Raw genomic sequence first — 10151 nt, 5'->3', positions numbered from 1 at the left:
CCCCCCCCCCGTTCTTTTTAAAGAAAGCACAAAGGGCCTTTAAAGGGCAGGGAACTGGCTCCTAGCTCCCTTGGCAGGAGCCCCAGACCAAGGAGAACTTAGTAGTTCGGTGAGAAGTCGACTTTGGAAGAGAGGTGTTTGTTTAAAAAGAAAAAAAAATCTTGTAGCTATGTAAATTACAAGTACACCCACTATACAAACAATGCCACATTGTTTGCCATCCAGTTTGGAACAAGTCTAAGAAATAAGGTGTAGCTGAAGCAGTCAGTGGAAGAGGATGGGATGGAGAGACCCAACCGGTAACAAGCCCAAAAGATGGATTTATGCAAATTAGGTTTAAAATTCTGATTTTCTCTCTAATTGTGTTTTTGCTATCATTGCAAATCCTTTGTACAGACAGAGACAGGGAAAATAAAAATATATAGAGGGTTCTCCAGGAAGAATTGGGTAGTATGCCCAGAGCCCTAATTGCTTTTTCCACTTACAGAAATCTCTGGTGTTTATTAAATGTAACTGTAAGCTGCTTGTGTTGTTTGTAAACGGTTCTTTTCTGTGCAGACAGTGGGCTGAAATATGGCGCGTTATTATTCACATTCCTGCTATTAGATGCTGAATTGTAACATTGTTCCCTTTAATGAGAAGCGCCTCCCTCAATAATTAACGATCTCACATTTTCCTATTTTCTTGCCTGATGAAAAGAATCAATTTTAATTCGTGGTAAATTACAGCCATGCTTTGGGGTATTATTTGCTTACTGAAAACAAATCAAGTGACTTGAACACTCCTGTTTACTTTTCCAGATATGCAATAACCCAAAAGCAACTGTACATCAGATCGCATTGCTCAGGCGCACTTCAGAACGGAAGAAAAGACTAAAATGTGAGGAGAGAACACAAAGGGGGCTGCGGGGGGCGGGGGGGGGGTGAAGGGAGGAAGTCCCAGACCCAAAACATTTGCAACAATGGTGACCAGGATTTCTCTCAGATCAACCTCAGGAGCCCGAAGTGGTGCCTCCCCAAGCCTCAGGTCCGCCCTGTCCTGGTAAGGGTCCTTCAATCACATGACCATTCCGGAATTTCGGACTGCTCCAGCGGCGGCTCGTTAGAGGCTCGTTCAAGAGAGTGGGTAGGTGGAACAGGAGCTGAGAGTAAAGTCTCAACAAAGGGATGCCCCTTGAGCGCTTCCACACTCCTCTGCCTGAGATAACTCTCGGAGTCGCCAGCCAGAGACCACAGCCAAGGAGGATTTGGCTGAGTGCCCCTATGGTCCACTGCGAAAGCTCTTTCCTCTTCTGGTGGGGGGTGGGGGAGCTCTCCAGGGCAGAGAGGAGCATCCGTAACTCTTAGTCAAATAGGCCTGGGCCTAGCTCAAACTTCAAGACCCCCGTAGCTCCGAAAACGAGGGACCTGAGGTCAAGACGCACTTAGCCTGTATTGTCTCCAAACAGGGCCAACTTAATCCACGGGAAAACAAAAACCAAAACCTTAACTACACACCCAAGCTCCCAATCTTCTTTTTTCTTCTTCCGACACTGAGAGCAGGGTTTCATACATGACCTGTGCACCTGTGTATGTGCTTTTGTGAGCAGTGCACTGTAGGTCCATTGCTTGGTCACCTACAGGGCCTGGGCTTGCCAGTGACGCTGAGAAGCAAGAAATCTGTCCAAAACTAATGTCATAACCCGCGAGCTTGAGGCAATACAGGAAGGGAGTGATGGATGGATGGTGGATTGATGGATGGATAAATAGATAGATAGTTTTTCCTTGAATACTTTTGCACGCATTTGCTTTTGTAAACTACAAGCAGACCGTCCAAACAGACAGTCCCCCTGCATGATTCTTCAAGAGCTGAACCGCTAGACCCTAGCCTGCCTCTTTCTCTAATCTTCCTCTTCTGACAACAACTGGGGCTTGAGGTCCACAATGCAGAAACAACCACTCCAGACAATGACGAATCAGAACCTGCCTTGTGGCTGTACTGTTTAGCCTACCTTCCCTTGGATTGCCTTTTGCCCTGTTATTTTAATGGGCCCAATTAGCCATACGGAACATAATAAGTGGCACACAGGTTTTGTTGCATGTGTTAAGTTCCTTGCTTTTCTTATCTCTATTTACTTAGGATAAATAATCATGTATCCCTTATTCAGTTAGGTGACAAGGCTAGTAATTGGAATAAGAAGAAAAAAAGTCTCTTCCTTACTCTTTCTATAACTAGATATAGCGCTAATAAGACTGCATCAATCTTATGTAGCAAATAAATAAAATAGACAAACAAACAAATTTGCCTCCAACAAGTTAATGCGGTGTATCTGAGTGGAAAGTAGATATTTTCACGCATTCTGGAGATGAGGAGTGACTTTTAATAAAATCACAAGAAAAACAAATGTAATTCTGTAAGCCATTTCTTCCAGAAGCCAGCGTTCTCGCCACCCCCTTCCCCGCCCTCGCTTCTCCATCACAAACTCTCTCTTTTCCTAAGGAGTTGGTCCCGGTTCAGAATGACAAGGGTCTTGGCTTTGCCAGTCACTTTACACTCGGCTGGGTGAGATGGGGGCGGGGCAGGATTCTAGAGGTAATTAGCCCTCCGCAAGCAGGATTTTTCTCTTTCTTCGGCTTTCCCTCCATTCTTGCTTTCTTTTCCGCTCTCCCTTCCTTTGCTCCCTTTCCTCTTTTTTTCCTCCTGCACGCTTTTCATCCTTCCCACTCTCCCTCCTCTCTGACCCTGTGTCTCCCGCCTCTCTTTTCTCTTTTCCTTCCCTCTCTTCGTCCCCCTCCCCACTTTCTCCTCCCGGCCCCCTTTCCCTGTCCCTTGTCCCCTCCCAGCAGCCCGAGTGCAGCTAATTCCGGGCGTCTATATTCACTCAATTAGAGAAATCTACAGTGAAGATCGATCTTCCATCTGCAGACATGCCAGCTTAACAAATTAGATTCTTGTTTCGTGCAGGTGATTTGGTGACAGTTGGGGAATTAGAAGTAATAAGTTGTTGTGTTTGAGCCCGGGCCCCCGCCCCCCGCCGGCGCCCCTCCCCGCCCGCCGCCCCGCGGCCGCGCCCGCCGCCCGGCACCCCCGCCGCCCTGGCCGGCCCGCGCCCGCCGCTGCCGCCGCATCCCCCGCCGTAATTAGTGCTGCTGCCCTCCATGTGGGCTCGATTAAACCGTGATTTAGCCGAAAGAAATATAATTATGGCTGCAAATAAAATAATCAGCATTGAAGAGCGATTTCCTTAATGAGATGGAGCGGTTGCACGTCACGGAGTAAAGGGGTCTCATTAAGAGGTGGTAATGAGGCTTGGGGTGGATGGTGCAGTCACAAAATAGCCCGAGTCCCCAGCAGGCCCGGCCCGCCCTGCAAAGCGGCCACTGGGCTCTGCCAACCCGCCCCACCCCGCCCGGCCTCCAGGGGGCGCTGCGCCCGCCGCACGGTCTCCTCGGGTGGCCGCAGCTCGGTAGCCCAGCCGGGTCCTTGGCGGCCTGCGGAGAGCCAGGCTGCAGCCACGTCCCCGCGCCCACGTGCGCCTACTCCGATCTCCTTTCCCCAAACTACATGGAGGGCAGCAGGCTGGCTGAGCGGATGGCAGCGAGGGGTGTCTGCTTGGCGCCGGTATGAGGCAGGGTCAGACCGGACTCCTGCGGGCAGGTGGAACCGCCTCCCGGGGTTGGGGTGGCGGCGACACCACCAGAGTCCCCAGGTGCCACACCCAAGCGCGAGCCCCAGCCTGGCCTGGAAGGCCTTGGAACTTTCTCTCCCCATGGCATTTGCCAAACTTGATGAAAGTCTAGAGAAAGTCACAACTCTGTTTTAACTCAAAGCTTTCTCACCTGGGTTCCTCTGATCTTCCTGGTCCATAGTTCATAGTTCAGGGGCCCTGAATTCCTTTCTTAGTCAAGGTGTGTGTGTGTGTGTGTGTGTGTGTGTGTGTGTGTGTGTGTGTGTGTGTGTAATTTGTTTGCTTTCCTTTTATTTTTTAATTTTTTATTTGGTCTTTCCTAGACAGGGTCTCACTTGGTAGCCCTTGCTGGCCTGGAACTCCCTGTGTATGTACACCAGGCTGGCCTCCAGTTCATAGAGATCCACCTGCCTCTGCCTTCTGCATGCTGGTATTAAAGTCGTGGGCCACCACTGGCAGCTGGACCTCAGTATTTGTTTCTAATTGGATTATTAGCCTTCTCTAGAGTTGCAGTGTTGGATAAGGAAAGGAACAGTATCCATACACCGTGACTCTCGGCAGCTGACACCTTTTCTTATTCACCCTACTATTTGCTAGGCCCTCTGCTAGAGAGATGGATAAATGGTACTTCTTGACCGGGCTTTCAGACGGGCATGGCCTACGTAGAGTTTTCTCCTGTGGTGTGGATTCTGTTCATCAGACGTTTGCTCCCTTGGAAGCAGCCATGCCCCAGGAGAGCACGTGGCAGATTGAGACTGTTCACCTCATGGTGGCTAGGAGGCAAGCAGGGAGAATGCCCTGGATCCCAGTAGCCCCTGCAAGGCCACCTCTCTCCTCCCAAAAAGATCTGGTTTTCTTCAGTTAGGCTCTGGCTCCTGAAAGTTTTACTACCTTTCAGCATCTCTCAGATCCAGATAAAGCCTTCAACATACACCTCTTTAAAAGCCAGGATCCTCTTTCCACTTAGCATGGACTCTTCTTGAGCTGCACCCTTGGCCCCTCCATTTGCTTCATGGTACTCTTTTACCTTCTCCATCAGTAATGTTTCTACCCAGAAATCCGGCGTCTCAGGAAGATAGTAACTCCCTCCAGTGCTACTCGTGAATGAAATAGCTTTTGTAGAATGTTCTCCTTTTATAAAGGGCCACAAGGTGAAGCATGTCACCTAGATAAGTTCTTTGCCATCTCTGTCTGGTGATGACAAGCTGGAGAGAGGCCTCCCCCAAAGCACTACTATCTTAAATACTCTCTCACCCTAAACAAATATGGGTTGGTTTTAAATCCAAACCTCTATTAGGATTTTCTGCATTCCAGAGTATTGACAGGAAGCCTGCTTTGTGGGTGGACAGCTTCTGCCCCTAGAAATAGGTCCTGGGCAGCTGGCATGGCCCCTTACACAATGGTAGGTCATGAATAAGCAGCCCTTACCCTGGGTGGCAGTGCAAGCGAATTCGATTAACATTCACACCCTGGGGCCACAGGGATCGAGGGTGATTAAAGTCTGCCCTAAGCCCACTAAAGCCCCAAATCCACAGCTTACACTAATTCTCTCATTTACTCCCAAAGGCATTTTCCACACTAGAACCAGAAAGCCAGAAGCAGGGGGGCCTTCTCCATCTCTCACGCCTTCCCAAGTTGCTAACATACGGAAACAGAGAGCCATTTCTGCTCAGGGATAGTTTTCCCCACCCCCACCCACCTCCACTTTCACCCCGACTCCCACCCCTGCATTCAGCACATGGATTTACTCACCAACCCCTTCATTTTCAAGAGGTCCCCCAAGTCACCCATTTGGAACGGTGTTGACTTTCCATAGACATTTTCCTTTCACATTTGTCCCTCCCTGAGAAGCAGTAGCAAGAAGGCAGAAGGGCTCTGTGTTAGGCAGGGCACAGTTAAGCTGCTGGAATGGAGATCCCTACGTGGAGTGGCTTAGGGCAGATGGAATTTAATTTCTCTCACATAGCGGTCCAAGCAAGCAGCAGTCCAAAACTGCTTAAGAGGGACGTTGTTGATTTCCTGATGCTCTGCCTTCTGTGACACTTGCCATGTGGACTAAGGTGGTTGCTCCAGCTCCTGGGATCACCTCTTTATTTGGGGTAGTTGGAAAAGTTGCTGAAAAGGGATATTTGTTTCTTTCTTTTAAGGAGGTGGTTCAAAATTAGTTCTTTTCCTCTCCCAAGACATTGGTCAGAATTAAGCCACGCTATCTTATTTAACTCAAAGGAAACTGGAGAGCTGTTGTCCTTACCTGGACTAGTTAAACCATAAGATCATCCTTTCCTGCTCTGAGGCAGACAAATCTCCCACACTGATCATGAGCCTCACTGATGATGTCCTTCCCCACTCTTCCTCAGCTTTTTCACTGAAAGATTGGTGTGTGGTGGGGGCCCAGCAGAGTGAGCAGGAAAAGGAAGTAGGGCTAGTTAGGAAAGGTGATGGTTGAGTTTAACTGTCACTTTGACAGAACTGAGAGCAGCATAGAGTAGTGACACACAGTTCTGTGTGTGTCTGTCAGAGCAGTGACCTGCCCTGAATAGGATCAGCACCTAGAGATGCTAGAGGCCCAGATGAAAAGCCAGGAAGAAGGCCGTGGTCTTTGAGACTAGGCCTCCTCTCTGCCCCCTGGCTGTTGTGAGTCCTGAAGCTTTGCTTTACAACACTTGCCTCCTTGATATTCCTCTCACCATGTCAGACCCTCAGAGGACAAACGGTCTAGGGGTGGGAACCTTCGAAACCAGGAGCTAAAATAAAATCCTTTCTCCTTTTAAGTTGTTCTTTGGAGTATTTGTCACCACACTGAGATGTTTGTCTAAAATGAGAGGGCCAACCAAGAGAGACATGATGTCTACTTAAGCAGAAGAGAGCAGCAGTTTGGATCTATAAGTATCTCTTAGGAAGCCTAAGGTTCCTTTGCAAATGTAGACTGTAAGGATGAAGGATTGGGGTCAACAATACAATTCATTGCCACTCTATTCATCCAATGGCTATATTATAATTTGAATATAAATTATGTCTACAGGTTCGTGTCATGAGTACCTAGTTGGTAGAACTATATTGGAAGGTTCTGGAAACTCTAGGAGATGTTCTAGATAAAGAAAGTAGACTCCTGAGTCTTTAGGGTTATCTCTCTCTCTCTCTCTCTCTCTCTCTCTCTCTCTCTCTCTCTCTCCTTCCCTCCCTCCTTCCCTCCCTTCTATCTGCATGAGATGAGAACCTCCCCAGCTACACACTTCCACCATTATGATATTGTCCAAGCACATGGGACTGAACAATCGTAGATTAAACCCTGAGAAGCCAGGAACCAAAATAAGTTCCTCTTTTAAGTTGTGCAGAAAATATAATTTGGTCACAGCTATAAAAATAACTAAATGCAGGATCTCATTCATTCATTCATCCATCCAACCACTTACTAAGTTTTTATTGTGCACTGGCTATGAGCCAACACAGGATTTGACCCTGTAGATAGGATATTATGATCATGCAGTCATGCTCATATAGCTGACAAAAACAGACAATGGAGAAGTAAATGTGACTATGATGTGTCTAAGATAATAGTTCAGGGAAAACTTAGTCTAGGATTCCTTAGATATAGGGGACCCTGGAAGTCTAGGGTCCCAGCAGAAACAAGAATTATACATAAGAGGTCACCAGCCCTAAAAAGAAATTCTTTCTGCCAGGCATGGTGGTTCATGCCTATAATCTTAGCATTTAGGAGGCTGAGACAGGATTATTGGCATTAATTAAACTTTAAGTTTATTTCAAGTTGATTCAGTGTAGCTTAGGGGCCAACCAAAGAAAATAGCCCATGGTAGTATATAACAAAAAACAGTAATAACAGTACTAAAATTCAACAGTAGTAAGCTGTTGAATTTTAGCAAATGCATTCTCTGGGAGATTGGGCTAGTGTGCAGAGAACTTCATTAGAGAGAGCTGGGCTGAGTAAAACAAGTAAAATCTATACAAAGTGGCAAGAGAGTAAGTATGGATTAGGAGACAACTTTGAATCTTCACTAAAGATCAACAAAGAAAAGGAAGTCCTTCTGAGATGGAACGTAAGCCTGTGGAATTCATCTCCTCCAAGAAGTGGTAAAATTTTGACCACGTGTGTTGGATGAGCATTTAAGGGGAACCAAAGAGACAGACAACAAAAGCAAATGAGAAAGTGACTTTCCCTCTCATCATTTAATAGTACAAATGTAAGAAATACAGGACCAGGGGCTGGAGAGGTGGCTCAGCAGTTAGGAGGACTGGCTGTTCTTCCAGAGGACTCAAGTTCAATTCCCAGAACCCACACGGCAGTTCACAACTGTCTGTTCCAGTTCCAGAGGATCTGACAACCTCGCACAGACATACATGCAGGCAAAACACCAATGCACATGAAATGAAAATAAATAAATTGAAAAAAAGAAATACAAGGCCATTGTGGAAGGCCTGTAATATCAAGGACATTCTATCTTGTGTCTGCTGGATTGCCTCCAAGCTAGGTGCATGCTATCCAGGAGGGCTGGCCACCATGTCACGTTCTAGTAGCAGAAAAAGGGAAAATACAGGAAAGAACATCTATTACCAATGCAGGAGGCTAAGGCAGAGGATCAGGAGCTTAAGGACAGCCTCAGCCTCACAGTGAGTTTGAAGACATCTAGGGCTACATGAGACCCTGCCTCAAAAGTCAATAAATAAACAAGCAAACAAACAAAAGAGGCAAGAACCAGAAAGTGTACGCATCATTTCTGCTCAGAGTCATTAACCAGAACCTGGTGCAATGATTATGCAGGTGCCAGGGAGGTTGGGAATGTCCTTGTTCTCAACAGCTATTCTCTAAGAGAGTTACAACAGAGTGTTCTGTCAGTGATGGAAGGGGACAGACGTCTGGCTCCTGTCTTTCTTACTCAGAATCTCCCACATCGGCCCTTGAGAGCTAGTCTTCAGAAGTGTGTACAGAGGCTGGGGACTGCTGGCCTCTGAATCACCATCTTCTTCTGGTCTTTTCGCTTCAGTACCTCTTGGTGCCCGGTTGCTGCTGCTTAGATGTTCAGGCTGAAACAAGACCAAATCTTCCCTGGGTTTTCCCTGTGTGAAGACAAAATGGAGCCTTTACAGAGCTCACTGGATAGAGATGTGAAGGGGCAAAGAAGGTCACCCTTAACTGTCCCACGTTACAAAGCGCCATAGCTTCTCTCGACATTCTCTCACTCTTGTCTGGAAGGACGTGGGAGGACTTGGGCATCTTGGTCAGAGCCCACATTCCCTAGATGCTGGGTCATTCATTGGAGCACCTACCCTTAAGGATAGATGTTCTTGCTGAAGTATTGCCCTCATCCCTGGGTAAAGAAGCAACCCTGCCTGAAACTCAGGTTGCAGATGGCTGTGTTCAGACTTTCCTAGCCACAGCCTGCTCAGAATCCTTTGCTCTGTAGTCTTATTTCTGTATCCTGGGCCTCTCCCACCTCTGTCCACCTGCAGATCCACCTCTGTCCACCTGCAGATCCACCTCTGTCCACCTGCAGATCCACCTCTGTCCACCTGCAGATCCACCTCTGTCCACCTGCAGATCCACATCTGTCCACCTGCAGATCCACCTCTGTCCACCTGCAGATCTCCATCTGTCCACCTGCAGATCCCCATCTGTCCACCTGCAGATCCACTTCTGTCCACCTACAGATCCACATCTGTCCACCTGCAGATCCACCTCTGTCCACCTGCAGATCCACCTCTGTCCACCTGCAGATCCACCTCTGTCCACCTGCAGATCCACCTCTGTCCACCTGCAAATCCACCTCTGTCCACCTGCAGATCCACCTCTGTCCACTTGCAGATCCCCAGGCAGGAAGGACAGTTGTTTTGGGGATTGGGTGGAACTGGGACCAATGAATGAGGAGTGTGGTGGATTGAACAGTTTTGGCTTCTATAGACTCAGGTATTTGAATGCCTGGACCATAGGGAGTAGCACTATTAGGAGGCATGGCCTTGTTGCATTAGGTGTGTCATCATGGGGGTGGGCTTTGAGGTCTCCTAAGCTAAAGCTACACCCAGTATGGCAGTCTCTACCTGGCTGCCTTGTGATCAAGATGTAGAACTCTTGGCTCCTCCAGCACCATGCCTGCACACTGCCATGCCTTTCACGGTGATGATAATGGACTGAATCTCTGAAACTGTAAGCCACCCCCAATTAAATGTTTGCCTTTATAAGAGTTGCCGTTGTCATGGTGTTTTTTCTTGCAGCAGTAGAAATCCTACAAGGGGATCATGTGTGCATGTCATAGGTCCCTTACTCTGCTAGATGCATCTGGTCAATGGGAACAGGAATCATGTGTGTATGTCATAGGGCCCTTACTGTGCTGGATGCACCTGGTCAATGGGAACAGGGATCATGTGTGCATGTCATAGAGCCTTTATTGTGCTGGATGCACCTAGTCAATGGGAACAGGGATCATGTGTGTATGTCATAGAGCCCTTACTGTGCTGGATGCACCTGGTCAAT

Source organism: Mastomys coucha, unplaced genomic scaffold, assembly GCF_008632895.1.
Source record: "Mastomys coucha isolate ucsf_1 unplaced genomic scaffold, UCSF_Mcou_1 pScaffold8, whole genome shotgun sequence".
In the NCBI taxonomy this organism is placed as follows: domain Eukaryota; kingdom Metazoa; phylum Chordata; class Mammalia; order Rodentia; family Muridae; genus Mastomys; species Mastomys coucha.
This window is presented reverse-complemented; position numbering follows the sequence as displayed.